Here is an 11,247-nt window from a genome sequence, read left to right as displayed (position 1 = left end):
CCACAGAGCCATTGTGACATCATCAGCATCCCTTCCCTGCTCCCACTGTTGATGTCACTATTCCTCGAGTGACATCACTGATGACATCACAATTGCTTGAGTGAGGGAAACGGTGGATGGATGACATCACAATTGCTCGAGTGACATCACTGGCTCAAGCTAGAGAAACTCAGCAGTGAACTGCCGAGGAAATCAGAGGGAAGATTGGAACTCCATCCAAATATAATGCAGGTGATAAGACATGGCCTCCCCAGAGGTCTGCTCCAAGCACCTCGCTTCCATCATCCCCTCTGCCTGCCACAGTACCTGATCTTCATCCCCTCTGCCTGCCACAGTACCTGGATCTTCACCTTCACCCAAGTTATCCAATAGAGCAGAGCCTTCTTTTGGCCGAGGCCATGGCAGAGGTTTTGTGAAGAAGACCCCCATGATGGCACCAGGCACTTTTCAAACCTCTCTCCAATAAAAATGCCAGCCGGTACTTCTCAAACTCTCTCCCTATTGCGAGCCTCAACCCTTACCAATGCAAGTGGACAATTAGAGCTTGAGTCACCAACAAGTCCAGCATCTGTACCTGAAGTAACTCTAGAGGAGAGGGTAAGCTCTTCTCCTTTGAGATTGTGGATGGGAGTGGGGAGATCAGGGTCACAGCCTTCAACAAGGAGGTGGACAAGTTTTTCCATTGAGTGAAGCAAGGCAAGATGTACTACATCAGTAAGGCCACGCTGAAGCTGGCCAACAAGGAGTACACGATGCTGAAGAACCATTACGAGATGACGCTCCATGCTAATAGCTCCACCGTGCCTTCACTGCCCTGCAGGACATTCCCACGATGCAGGGCGACTTGGTGCCCATTGGCGAGGTGGAGAACAGAGACAAGGATGCCATCATCAATGTGATTGGAGTGTGTAAGAGTGCAGAGAAGGTTGCCCGTATCACCACTAAGACCAGCAGAGAAGTCTTATTAGAGAGCCCTCCACTTAATGGACACCACTGGCAAAGTGGTGACAGCCACACTGTGGGGAGAGGAGGCGGAGATGTTTGATGGCTCTAATCTGCCTGTGGTCGACCATCAAAGGAGCTCGCCTGTCTGATGTTGGGGGCAGATCTCTCTCTGCTTTGTTCAGCTCACAGTCATGGTCAACCCAGACATGCCTGAGGCCTTTCAACTGAGGGCCTGGTATGACCAGGAGGGCTACGCTCTAAACAGCCAATCCCTGACAGAGACGAGGGCAGTGGGCAAGGGTCAACTGGAAAACATTGAGTGATATTAAGGATGATGATGTCATCTCATGCCCCACAATCATCAAGTGATGTCATACCCACTGATCATGTGGATGACATGGCATGAGTTAACATGAGTTTAGTCACAACTAATAATACCCCCCCCCCCCACACACACAAAAGTGTGCCCATGGCGCATCGTCCCCAGAGTCTCCACCCTAGAAATGGAGCGCCCAAGATTTCTAGCTCTTTTAAATGTGTCTTCTTGTGACTTCTTGTAAATGAGATAATAGAGAAGTTGAATTCATCAGTTTGCTGGGGACCCCCTGGAACCCCCTCAAGGACCCATGGTGGTCCCCAGACCCCAGGTTGAGAACCACTGGAGCTCGTAGATTGTAACATCTTTACATTCTACAAATGACTATCGCTACTCATTCCAGATTACTTTGGATTTGTTGACATATTGAAGTAATACTGATAGCCCTTGTCTGTTGCCTGGTGATAGTATATCTCTTACAGCGCACGGTGCCAAAAACTCAAACCTGTGAATAACTGGCATCACATCACATTCTGTGTACCTGAGACTGGGACAGACGGCAACATAGTCGAATTAAAACTGCCCTTTTTCAAGGATGGAAATGTAGAAGGCCTCCCTGATTACCATCCGCAATTCATGCAAAATTAATAAATGTAATCTTTTCTAGCTATTTTTTTTTAAGTCTTACACTTTCAGAGTTAATGAGAAAACTACAATAATCAGGCAACAGACATGGAAAGGAGACAAGCAGACAAGAAAGGGACATGTTTGCTTATGGATCATACATCATTATTGATAACAAAATGTGGTCCGAAAATTAGAAGACACTGCGTATTATCATTCTGTCTGGATTTTGGGGGCAAAGTAATTGAATGTGATCAGATTACTAGAGTAATCCAGTGTTTCTGATATTGCCGATTACACTTTGAAGCTCAGACTGTTTGTCAGTGAGCTGGAGACCTCCCTCCCCGCTGACCCGTGGGTTCCAGGGGGTGGGTGTAAAGTAAACTTTGTCAGGTCCTACAACGATCTCCAGCAGAGCAGTGTCTGCTCATCAAGAGACCCCCACCCCGCCCCCAATCTCCCTGCCTGGGCATTCCTCCGTCACACACACACACACACACACACACACACACACACACACACACACACACACACACACACACACACTCTCCCCCCCCCAGCCTCTCTCCACCCCCCACCCCTCCCATCCGTCACCCTGGGTCCTGCTCTCTGTCCCGGCGGGCCGTGTGGCCCCGGCCGGCGTCTCCTCCACTGGAGACAGCCTATCAGGGGCCTCACGTCATCTGTCTCCAGGAGCTGACTGACAGCTCGACCTCGGAGATTACCAGCTGCTATCAGAAGGGGGGGGGGGGGGGGGTGCTTGTCCCGCTGGGTGGATGCGCCTCTCTCTCTCTCTCTCTGTCTGTCTGTCTCTCGCCATAACACTGGTTGGGAATCAGAAGCTTTGTTTTAGGCCTCTGAAACTCGGAGGCGGCAATCTATCTGTCTGGGAGGCACTCTGTTGATTCACTACAAGGTCTGCAGGGACAGTGCACCAGACAATGACAGATATCAATGCTGCAGGCCGAAGAGGAGAGGAGAGGAGAGGAGAGGAGAGGAGAGGAGAGGAGAGGAGAGGAGAGGAGAGGAGAGGAGAGGAGAGGAGAGGGGTGGTCTTTACTGTAAACATCCCAGCCAGTTTCAGGCCGGAATAACAGCATGGAAAAGTGTCAGTCTGTTATCAAAGGCATGACAGACCCAGATGCGTCATTCCCAGGCTACATGCTATTAGACCTTCAACACCAATATTAACAGGACGTTTTTTTTTCCTAGCTGAAATTTCTTCCAGTGCTGGTTGCCCCTGAAAGTCAATTTGCCGATCTTTTTGATTCAGGCACGCACAAAACCAAACGCCTCAAATCAATAGAAAACATGCCATCACACTTAAAGGGCCACTTTGCTGATTTTCAAACAGTTTTGTATCATTGCAAAATCAGTAGTATATATTATGCAAATGAACAAGGTTTAACTTCCCCGTTCATTCACAGAACTTCCTGGTCCAAATGATGTCATAATGATGTCATTTGGAGCAGTTTTGCCATGATGTCACACACATTACTGTCAACTTCATTCGGAGAACTTCTCAGGACCAAATGACATCATTATGACATCATTTGGACCAGGAAGTTCTGTGAATGAACGGGGGAGCTCCCGGTCCAGGCAAGATGTAGGGAAGTTAAACATTGTTCATTTGCATATATACTAGCCTACTGAGTTTGTAATGATACAAAGCTGGTTGAAAAGTTGCTCTTTAACACTTTTAATCGTGAATAAAAAGGTGTTGAGTCACATTTAGTTTAGAGTTGAAGTTTTCCATGAGTCAGTTACAGACTTTTCACATGGTCAAACTGTTGAATGCTGATAGACTTCTGCCTCCACTCCCCACCCAGTACGCGTTGGAGCCTCCTCGGCCATTCTCCATTGACTCTATCAGCAGTCCTGCCTGGCCTTTAAAAGACCTTCCTCTTCTCCAGGTGCTGTGAGGCTGGCCGGCTCTCAGCGCTCGTCATCACTCTCTGTCTAGAACACGGAGCCCTGGGATATTTGTGTATCGCGTATTGATTTGGGGGTACAACCCTCGGCTGTAAAAGAGAGATAAAGTTAGGCATTAACTATTTTTGTTTTCCAGGGGGTCACTCTGAGCCCGGTTCACATAGCTAGCACACACTGCAAAAAAAAAAAAAAAAAAGGAAAAAAAAGTGCTCGCCTCTGTGATGGACTCTGGAATATTGATTTTTCTCTCTCAACAAAAAGGCCGTTGCAGTCAGTATTTCCAAGCTCAGATAGGGCTGCAACATTCCTGTCTACTCCCTTCAAGGTTGCTGCTTGCCCAGCAGAGGCGAGCACCTGCCAGATGTACGCTTGTTTAGTTATACAACTCTTTGTAGCATTTTCTCTCTCCGTAGAACTTGCCTTTTCTCCCCGCTAACGGAAGAAACAGCAACAAGAATCAGTATATAAACTCTGGGCTGTTGTCTCTATCTTTGGATCTTTCACAGGGAGGGGATACAAACTGCTGAGCTCAACACTCACTTGTGGCTTAAACCTACTAAACCCTTAGCCCGGTTGAAACCATCCGCATCTGTGAACTCACACTGATCCCCAAGCAATGTGTCAAATTCTCACCTGCTAGTTAGGTAGATGGAAATGTCACGACAGCGTAGCCTGGCCGTTTGTTTAGCGTAAGCCGGAGTTGTTTGGGAGTTAATGTGCTGAAGTTTGCACTTGTTGATTAAGTGTGTCTACGCCATTGTTCTGCATACTTGTACTGGTGTGAACCTAAGAGACAGAGCACAGGTGTGTGCAGTGCTTCAGCCCATTGCTTATTTTATTTGAAGAATTTTGTAGTTGTAACATGGTAATAATGAAATAGTGATTTTTTTTTTACATCAAATAGAAGGTTAGGATGTAAAAACACAAATACTAGTTCCCCAGATTTAATGTCACATGCTTTAGTTCTTCAAACTAATTATTTATGCTGCCATTGTTTTGTTTATTTTTCCAACTGATTTTGCACTTCTTAAATTTAACCACAAATGATAAGCCTTTTTATTGCTTGTATTTTATCGTGCAAAAGGAAGAGGTTGCAGCATTTGCAACCTCAGAAATCTCTTCAATCTCGGCATCAAAAGCACTCGACAGTTTACGGCCCAGGCAAAGGTTGCGCCTCCACCGTTTTATAGAATTATTAAGTAAGCAATTATGATAACCCACTGTTTTAAAGATAATAGGATGATAAGGTTCTGCCAAACTCACACTGTAGTTTGCCCTTAACGCCGCTCTTCCTGAACAGAAATCGATATCTTTCGCAGTCAGGCCACCGTGTCCTCTCGCTGGCCGAGGGGGTTGTTTTTATTTCTTTTGAGCATTAAATGTATCAGATGTACAAAATAATAACACAAAAAAAACAACTCACCACCACCGCTCATTGTAATGACCCCGCTTGGCTAGTGGCATTTTATCAACGCTCATAAACCTTGAATGACTACGTATATATTGATAAAGACTGTTTAAAGTGTCATTGGAACGATAACATTTGCACTGTAAATGCAGCTCGCAGGCTCCAGTCTCCCAGCGCCAATCGCACGGGGATGATAAGCACAGTACTTAGTGTGGGGGCCACGATCCCGATGCCATCAATAGGTCAAAGGTCACTCACTCTTTGTTTGGGGGATTGTTGCTAACTGGAGAGCCTTTGGTGTCCGTCTTACTTTGGTGAAAAACCATTAAATGAACATAATTAAATTAACTCAGTATGAAGCCTGTGGCCTTTGTAAAGCCTGAAGGTAAATTAATGAATACTGTAATATCCGGCCAAGCAATGCAATTAATTTGTCTTTATGGACTTGATTGGAAATAATTAGTATTGTGTAAGAAACACTGGATGTGACCCAAACAAACTTCTTCTTGTAAACATCCTGCTGCTCTCACATGCCTCATGTAACTATTAAAACAAAATAATAATAATTAAAAAAAATGTTTTTTTTGCATTTCAACTCAATAATCTAAGCAATGAAGGGAGTTAAAACGAGTGATAAATGATTTACTTTTCATTTGGTGTGCAGGTTGGGGACATTGACAATAATCACACACCCAAACAGGGACACTATGGAAGTTTTACTTGAATGTTTAGCTGAAAATTGAGTTATTTGCGTTACTGAACTCCCTGTACACGCATAAGTAAAAATGACCCACCACTTGGAGACAGATGGGAGAGTGGTTTGACACTTTGCCCCGATCAATATCAATAAAGCAATCAGCATGTCAGGGCCCTATATGTTTGGAGGAGGGATATGTGGGAGAATATGGCTAGTTTATGGCTTTACTGTGGAGGTGGGGCACTCATTCAAGCCAAGGTACACCCACCCACCCACCCATACACTCACTCACTCACTCCAGGGCCCCGGTAAGATCCTCCCTTCTTCTCTTTGGTCCTAGGAGAGTCTGTCCAGACAGCCAGAGTGCACTTTGCTCAGGCCCGCCATAAAGATACACCATAAATTCAGGCAGACTTCTGAACTGGATGACATGAGAGAGAGAGAGAGAGGACCTTCAGACAGCAAACAATCAATTCCTCCAACATGGCAGTAAGGCCCAAGTGGCCAAATAACAGTTATGAAAAATGCATATCCCCTTTTCTTATCTGCATGGGCTGTTTGGAAGAATTGATTTCTCCAACAGGATGTGAAAACGACTGAGAACCAAGAACGTCAAGTCTGAAAAAAATCATAAAAATGTGAGGAAATCAGAAATGCGCTGCAACATTGATAATGTTTCAAGGTCTAATACAGTAACTTTCCTATGGCTGAAAGTAATTCTTGTATAGTTTGATAGGTACAGCCAGACTTCACGGTTCAATTCGCACTGGGACCCCATTGTGCGGTGCAGCACTTTGAATAAAAGTCTACCAAATTGTTAACTAAATAAACTACGGATCCCCCTCCCCCGCCCCCACACCACCACCACCACCACCACCACCACCACCACCTCTCCTCAGCTGGGTCAGGCCCAGTTTCATTGCTGCATATATTTGGGTCTGTTAAGATGAAATGCCATCCATATTGCATTGGACAGGAACTGAGGACTTAAAACCAGAAGAGCAATGCACGAGTTAAGTTCAGAGCGTCAGACGCTCTGAGTCAGTCAATGATGTAGTCTCAGAGATTCCACACGTCTACAAATATATATATATATAATGTTAATCGGATGTGTGCAATAAAACTCAATGTGCACTAACTGCTAAATACTACAATTTGTGCAAAAATAAATAAATAAAATAAAATAATCCACACCGTTACAGATGGTTGTTTTACTACTGGAACCTAATGCACCTTATTATTTTATTATTATTACTATTATCACCTATGATAATAGGTACCTCGCACATTCTCACTTCTTACTCAATGGTACTTTGATAAGGGTTGTAGGGGGAATGCACATAGTTTTGACACTTTATTATATCAAACTTCTATTTTATTGTTTTGTCTATTCCTATTCTTATGTCTCGGTTTCTAATAATCTCTACCCGAGTGTGAGCAACTGTAGCATTATTTAATTTCCCCTCTGGGATCAATAAAGTTTTTCTGATTCTGGTTGTGCAGTATAAGCAGTTGTATTGCTTGCTGGCACGCAAATTGAAGGTTTGTTACTTTATTTTAAAGAGTGTCATTTTAAAGCCCCCCTTTTTCTGTCTTTGGTCTGTAAAAGCCAGCTAGAACCTGCTGGCAGATCCATTCTGCCTGAAAAACTCTGATGATTCACAGTTCTGCTCGTGTCCGGGCTTCTGATGTCTTGATGAGGGAATTTACAGGTCTTTTTGAGGTGTGTCAGAATTTTTGGACCTATGAAGACCTGCATCTGATACTTTATGATCCCAATAGGAACATTCTGTGTTCACTAGCCCTGGAGCTGGTAGGGATTTGGTGCCTTGCTCATGGCTACTTCAGCAGGATGCAGACTGACAGAGAGACTTGAACCTGGGTCCTCTCTCTTTTACCCTTTAGGTACCCTGTCACCTCGAGAATATCTGATTCAGTGCTTTACCATAAATCCAGTTGATCTTACCTCTGCAGGTTTACAGCAGGACTGACCTGTTTAGTCTGGTAGGCATTGGAAGCACTGCCACCTTGTGATGTGCTCTGAAATCTGCAGCTCTAAACCCACTGCTGTATATACCTTCCCCTTCACAGCGACTGCAGAGAATACATTACATTTTGTGTCAAGTCATAACTTCAGATCCAGCGCCAAGGGCCGAGCCTGCGGGGGGACACAGACTGTCCTCCCCTGTGACATGCTGAAACTGCGGGCAGATCCAGATGACCGCCCGACGCGGTGACCCCTCTCCACGATCACAGTCGAGACTTAAGGGTCACAGTCTACTCTCCTCTCCCCCCCCCCCCCCCTCTCACCTCCTGGGGTTCAATTTGTCTCCATCCGCTACCCAGTCGAGCCTGTATTGCTGGGCCCCATCATCACTCACACCCCACGGGGCAGCCCGTGGATTAGCTGACCCCCTAGTGGGGGAGTAACGACCCCTGCGGTCCGGTCAGCAAACACAGCAGTCTTCAAGCAGCGGGGCGGGCAGGGCGGCCGGTCAGGCAGCAGGCCCCGGGCAGAGGAGAGATAGCGGCGTCTCCGGCACCCCAACAGACAGCCAGCATGCAGGGCAGGGCTGCATGCAAGCAGAGTGACGGATGACTGGGCAGGTCTATCAGCCACTGACACACAGCTCTGACCAGTGCTGTAGTACTGACACACACCTCTGACCAGTGCTGTAGTACTCAAGGTCGGGTCCTGGACTCATTTTCATGACTTGTGACTTGAGCACTGATGACTCGGACTTGGACTCCATTCGAACTCGCAAATTGGAGAACACTCGGACTTAATTGATAAAGATTTCTCTCCCCTAATACACAGTAGGTCCTACTAATTTGGCGTTAAAATATTGATGGCTATATTAATACCGTGACTCAATTGTAGGGGTGTCACAATATATCGTCCCACGAAATTTCGCGATAGTAAAACGTCACGATATGTATCGTTGAGATGAAATCTCATATCGTGAAAAAAAAAAAAAAAAAAAAAAATTTTTTTTTTTTTTTTTTTCAAAAGTAGACAAAGAAACGTCTTTGTTTGTTGAAGTTCAATGTGTGGAAAGTAGTTCAGTTGAACAAGTCTCTGAAGAGACACATGAGAAGTTATACAGGAGAGAAACCATTCAATTGAGTTTCTGGCAAAACTGTTTACTTGACAGGAAAAACTGAAGATGCATAAAAAATAGACTAAGAAAAGTCTTGTTGTTTGAGTTTGAAGAAAAACTGAAGATGCATAATGAGAATTTATACTGCTGAGAAACCTTTTAGTTCAAAGTAAATCTAAGTGACGGTGTAACTCATTCTATTTCAAGATAAGCCTTATCTCCAATCTCATGTTTTTTCTAGTTGTTATTGTAATAACAATTTCCCACAACAGCATGTTTTGTATTTGTGCATTTCAAATAAAATACTACTTTTCCAGTCATATATTGTCATTATTCAAGTTTAAAAAAATATTGTTAAAATCGTATCGTATCGTTATCGTGAACCCAGTATCGTGATACGTATCGTATCGTGAACTGAGTGTATCGTGACACCCCTACTCAATTGTGTGCAAGGGCAGGCACGTGCATTTACTGGTACATAGGGATTCACACTCATGTTCAGTAATGTGAATGTACGGATTCAGGTAACGGGGAGTCGACTCGGCCTTTTCTTTGGTCACTCGGGACTTGGGACTCGAACACTTGGGGACTCGAGATACGTCTACTCGCGTCTTCAGAGGTCTGTCCAAAAGCCAATCCCTGCCCTTCATTGTCCCAACGCTAACAAATAAAAGCACATAAGGGGCCATTGTGTTTCCACCTTCAAGTACAGTGCTCAAATATCAAATGACAAAGGAGCACATCAGACACGACATGAGAGACTACACGCACACACACACACACACACACACACACACACACACACACACACACAGCACTCACTGTCCTGGCCCCGTGCCAAGTGGCAGAGACCTGCGGGGGTATGAGGAAGTGTCTGAAGGCTCCGTTGACAGAATGAGAGGACGACAGCATGATGGATGTCTTGTTATGAGGAGCTGCATAGCGCCGCCTGCCGCATGTGAGCCAAGCCCAAAGATGTCCGGGTTATGAATGGGCCAGTCAACCAGCTAGAACGCAAATGGCCTCCGGTCATCATTTCTTAAGGCTAGGGAGATGGCTTGTGAGATGTCCCGCTGTCACATCGCTCACTGAGGAAGATGCATCACTCCATTTGGGGATGGAGTCTCTCGCCTCTCCGAGTGATTTTCTTCTTTAGTCTTGCCCGCGTTCTCCCTTTCTCCATTAGCATAGCTGACTTATCACACGCGGGTGCTGAGTCATTATTAGGTGTTAGCTTTTTCAATGACCCCACGCCGCCCATCTCTGCCACCTCGGTAAGTCAGACGCTGCACAGCAGGGGAAAAGCAACAAAATGCTAATTTTCCGCATATAAGAGAAGCCGACTACATTTTGAGCTAAACTAACAAAAACAACAAAATTAACAAGCTAATTAACAATTAAATAGAATGACTTCAAGGAAAAACAAACACTGCTACTAATGTCTCGAGGTTCATTTTGAAGTTTATTTCAGCTATATGGTTGTTTTAAAAGCACTTATTAGCAATACAGAGCGAACAGATTTCATGATATGTGTCGTACTGCATACATCAAACATTCATGCCAAAGAAAAGAATACGACTGAAACATTTCCACCAGGACAGGTACTGTATATGTATTCAAAGTAAGGTACAAAATAAGCCTTTCATAACAACCATAACAAGACAACACTACCATAAAGCGTATTAGTGTTTCTAGCTTTAAGTGTTATCATGATCAGTGAAAAGAATAAAAACTGGTAGTCAAAAAAGTTAATTTCTGTCCTAAAAAAATTGCTTGTTTGTGCTGGCAAACTCCCCCAAGGGGGAGCAAGCTAGTAGCCTTGGTGACACTCCACATGGGCAACTGCCTTTTTAAATGGGCAAGGCGAGCTCTGTCGTGAGAATTATTAGCGTTCCTCCCAAATAAACACTGGTGAAAAGATACATGAGAATATTGACCTTAAAATGACTTTAAAAAAAGAACAAATGAACCTAGGTAGTTAAAAGAGAGAGAACATATTTCCACTGATGATTGCTAGAAAGCGGTTGCCAAAAAACAAACAAAAACAAAAACATGTCTCAACATTGATATCAAAGCAGAAAGTTTGAGAGATTTGAGGCTACATATTAGGGAGGCAGTGACACCTATAAATCCTTTTTTTTTTTGGGGCAGCAATACAAAATAATTTACTCTCTATTTCATCTTTGTGTTCTAATAGATTGTACACTCTAGCTCAATAAATGTG

This window comes from Poromitra crassiceps (assembly GCF_964638095.1).
Source record: "Poromitra crassiceps genome assembly, chromosome: 17".
Classification (NCBI taxonomy): domain Eukaryota; kingdom Metazoa; phylum Chordata; class Actinopteri; order Beryciformes; family Melamphaidae; genus Poromitra; species Poromitra crassiceps.
The sequence above is the reverse complement of the archived record's forward strand: the minus strand, read 5'-3'. Positions refer to the sequence as shown.